Below are 4,980 nucleotides of genomic sequence, written 5' to 3' on the forward strand. Positions count from 1 at the left end.
AAATTTGGGGGCCAACAGAGGTGAGGCAAAGAACCTCACCCCCCCACTGGTGCATAGGGCTATCCACAAGTATGGCTGTGTGCTGGACCGGTAGTCAGTGATGGGTATGATCCAATTGCAGTGATACCAACCTAAGACAGGAGGCTGACTCCTAGAATTCAGCTCATCCAATGACGGGTAAGGACCATATGTTGTATTGGACAACCTAACAGGCATGGTCCCTAAGCCACATTGCTTGTTGCTTAATTAAACAGAAGGGGGGAGATGCTGAGAGCCATAGCCAAGTAGAAATGATGCATGGCATTTTTGGTTGAAAGGTGACGCCAGCAAGCCATTGAGATGATATGATTATGTTAAGATCTGCATTCAATTGGATATTAGAGCCTTGCTGTCTGCCTCGGCCTGCTACTTTGGAGCTCTAGAGGGACTCCTGGAGAGTTCCCATTGGTTGGGGAAGTGCGGTAGGAGGGAATTCCAGAGGAGGGATTTCCTGTTGGTGTAGTGTGGCCCGGGAGAATACTGCATGTGTGGTTTGGCATATTTCCCGGGAGCGTGTGTGGCATTGGCGGGAGTTTCAGAAATAAAGTTTGTTCCTGCTTGAGTGGCTCATGATTTTGTGCCCAGCCAGACTGCGGCAGAGAATTATTTGATTTTTGTTCTCAATTCTATTTATGTGTTTTATTACATTTATTAACTTGCATTTGTTAAACCATCTTTGCATCCATGGAATGACACCAACTTGACATATGTCAACATTTTAATGTGTTGTTGAATTCAGTTTTCAAATATTTAGTGAGAATTTTTACATTAGATTATCCAACTAATGTTCAAGTAAAATAACCTCACTGTCTCCCCAACTCTCTCTACTTTATATAGATGTCAGAATTGGGATGAAGGATAGGGATAGAAGACAGAGTAAGTAATGAAATTTTGTACATTTTTGATAATTTGAATGACTTCAAATTTATAGTAGAGATGAGAAAATGATACTATGAGTAGGGTAGCTTTTTATGTCTGAGAAATTTTCACCATGGTAATTGGTATAGTGGTTTATTTATTTTCTATTCTTTCATTCATTTATCAAATATTTATTGAAATTTGTTATGTGCTTTGCCAAGAAGTTTCAGGCCACAAGAGAAACCAAGATAATAGTCATTACATTGACATGTCCTTGATGGCCATCATTGAAAGCACAGGTGTACTCTCAAGGAAAAGCATCAACATTTGGAATATAAGATGCTAATATATGAGAAGAATAGAAAATTTAAATGAACTCCATCTACAAAATTAGCTGATGAAATGATACTAGATATCATGTTTATGATTAATTTTCTATGCAATCATTCCATTATAAAGAAAAACCCAGGGCTGGGGATGTGGCTCAAGTGGTAGCGCGCTCGCCTGGCATGCGTGCGGCCCGGGTTCGCTCCTCAGCACCACATACAAACAAAGATGTTGTGTCCACTGAAAACTAAAATAAAGAATGAAAGAAAATAAAGAAAACCCCAGCCCTGAAAATTTGAGAATAAAGTTATTTTTGTTCAAAACAAGAATCCATCTCCAGCAAGATCAAAGAAGGCTGTGAAAAGAAAATGCCAGAGCATGAAACATACATAATTAACTCAAGTAAAGATGATAGACCGCAGGATTTATCTCTAAGAGAAGCAAAATTTACTGACAATGAAAATGTTTGTCTAGAAAGAGACACTGACCTAGACAACTGTTTTGCTGAGTAATATAACTATCTACTGAAATTTATAAGGCAAACAGAAGGAAACCTTATAAAATTTGTTCTATGTAGGCTAATCTGTGTGAAAGGATAAGGAAAGTTGTAATTCACTAGATATATGCAATTTCAAAAAAAAATCACAGCTTTAAACTATAGAGTTTTCACATAAGTTAGTTGTCTTATTATAATGATGGCTAACATATATTGAGTACTTGATATGTGCCAGGCAATGAACTAAATATTTTGTTCAGATTGTCCTTTTTAATCTTACCACATCACTTAAAATAAGTACAGTTCCCCCCAATTTTTCAGATGAGCTTAACAAAGAAGTTAAGGGACTTAAGATTCACACCTACAAATGGCAGATTTAAGATTAGACCCCAGGAGTTCTGACCTAAGAAGTTACCCAGCTGTTAGGGGGAAGGTTAGCATGGACTAAATTGAATTCTGTTTGAGTCAGTAGGACAGATTAAATGTTCTGTGCTTCAAATTTCATCATATATAACGTTCACATGAGAATATTCATATGAAGTTAATAGTAATGAAATATCATTTAAAGACTATGAGGTGTCTTCCTCCAGGATGGTTTCATCTACAGGGAGTGTGAGATGGGAAGAGACAGATGTTCAATTGAAATAGTGCAAAAAATGTTCTTTTAGTTCTGATAGCACTAGGTGCTAGTAGTGTGGCAAATAACAGGTAGTAATGGGAGAGGCTGCTTCTCTTCTCTCAGGAAGGCTGCACTGGGAGTGAAAAGAAAGCCGCACTGCCCCCATCCCAAGTTGGAAGTCTGAATGTATTTTCCAACAGTTTGTAACTGATAAAATACTAGTTGCATCATATACTATTTCTGATACTTGATGAGTTGCATTATTCTAATAATTAACTCTAAGTAACTCTAATAATTCTATCCACTCAAGTTAAAAAAAAAAAAGCCTAAAACTTAACATAGATGAGAATTTATGAAACCAGAGGAGGAACTTAGCAATTGAAAGTGGACTCAAGATTAGATGTGAGTAGCCTAAAAGAAAGTGAGGCTAGATGTTTTTCTGTAAGTTTTAATATACAAAATATTTTACACATCTCAGATTTCTACATGAATACACAAGGAGACACACAGATCTCTGTACATCAGACCTTCTAAGAATTGCTAGACTATGAGGATCTCCCCGTAGATTGCTGCAACAAAGAAAATCCTCCAAACTGTTACCCTCAGGCGGTAGGTTCCATTGTCACAGGTTTAGAAAATTTTCAATAAATAAATAAATGAATAAAACACTTCAAAACTGATATTTAATTTTTACTCTACTTTAGGCCTGTAAAATGTGATTGATTGTCCTGAGTCTATTTTAGATTCAGTGAGGATGATCGCTGGCAAAACCCACATTATCAATTTGGTTTATGCATAATGTTTTGAAGTACCTATCCAGCAGTAATCCAAAAAACTCTTTCCATTTAACATTTTCTATTTCCATGCTCTATTTTATTGAATCCTATTGGATTTTGGTATAATTTTGAAAGTAATAAATGATTATTATAGATGACTAGGAAAGTAGTAAAATTTAGAAAGAAAAAAGTAAAAAAAGAAAAAGAAACTTTCTGATTCTATCACCAAGAAATAGGTATAATTAACATTTACTTTCATCTTTTCTGTGCATATAGGCATATTTGTGTGTGTGTGTGTGTGTGTACGCACATATGCATGTGTGTGCATGCGTTTTTAAAAACAAGATTGGAATAATTCTTTTTAGGAAACATTTGGTCCTGCAATTTATTTGGAGTCATAGAAATTTTTGTTAAATGATGCTTTATTATTGTCCTATCATGGTCACAAACGTAGGGACTTAAAATGACAGAAATCTACTCTGCTTGAGGAGACCAGGAGTCTGAAATTGTCTTACAGGGCTAAATCAATGTATTGGAAGGACCTTGTCCCCTCTGAGGCTCTAGGGAGAATCTGATCCTTGACTGTCCCCATTTCAACTTTCCATGTCATTAAACCAGCTTCAAAATAAATATCATTTTAAATAATGGTTTCCCATCATAATGATTTAGTTAATTTAACTGCTTTCCTATTTGGTATTGGTCATTGTGGAAGTTAGGTTGTTTTTTATTTTGATTTTTTGTTTTGATTTTGTCTTTGATTTTGTAAGTGACTCACAGATAAGTATCTCATATCATTCATTTTTATTAATTTTTTATGAATTTTCTTAGGATAGATTATGAGGGGAAATACTACGTCCAATATACTCCTGAAACAGAGTAGATTTCTATCATTTTAAATTACTATGTTTGTGACCATAATAGGATAATATTAAAGCATCATTTAACAAAAATTTCAATGACTCCAAATAATATATGTACTTTTAAAGAATACTTGACACAAATTGCCAAGTTACTTTCTTGCATAAAATGTCCTAGGTCCTAAGTTTGATCCCATCTGGAAAAAAAAAAAAAACAATTGAGAGAGATTTATATGTAAAAAATAATGGTTATGTTTTAAGCAAACATTTATTTGATATTTTAAATTTCATTAACCTTTGAAAAATTTATTTGTGTCTATTATGCATTTTCCTACTGAAATTAGATTTTTTTCATATTAACTCTAATGTAAACCTTATATATTATAGAAACTAAGTATTTGACATTCTAAAATTTCTCATTCCTTAGATATGTGTCACATTTGCTTTATTTAAAATTCTTCTTTTACTTATAATTGTTAGTTTACTGGCTCAAATTTGAGCAAAGAAGCAAGAAGACTTGAGTTTTTTAATTCCTGCCCTGTCAATTTCCCTTGTTAGGGAAATATGTATATATATTTATAATATATATATAAATACAGTCTGCTCCTGATTCTTTTTTTTTAAATTTTTATTGTTGGTTGTTCAAAACATTACATAGTTCTTGACATATCATATTTCACACTTTGATTCAAGTGGGTTATGAACTCCCATTTTTACCCTGTATACAGATTGCAGAATCACATCGGTTACACATCCACTGATTTACGTATTGCCATACTAGTGTCTGTTGTATTCTGCTGCCTTTCCTATCCTCTACTATCCCCCCTCCCCTCCTCTCCCCTCCCCTCTTCTCTCTCTACCCCATGTACTGTAATTCATTTCTCCCTCTTGTTTTTTTTCCCTTTCCCCTCACTTCCTCTTGTATGTACTTTTGTATAACCCTGAGGGTCTCCTTCCATTTCCATGCAATTTCCCTTCTCTCTCCCTTTCCCTCCCACCTCTCATCCC

Source organism: Marmota marmota, unplaced genomic scaffold (assembly GCF_001458135.2).
Source record: "Marmota marmota marmota unplaced genomic scaffold, marMar, whole genome shotgun sequence".
In the NCBI taxonomy this organism is placed as follows: Eukaryota; Metazoa; Chordata; class Mammalia; order Rodentia; family Sciuridae; genus Marmota; species Marmota marmota.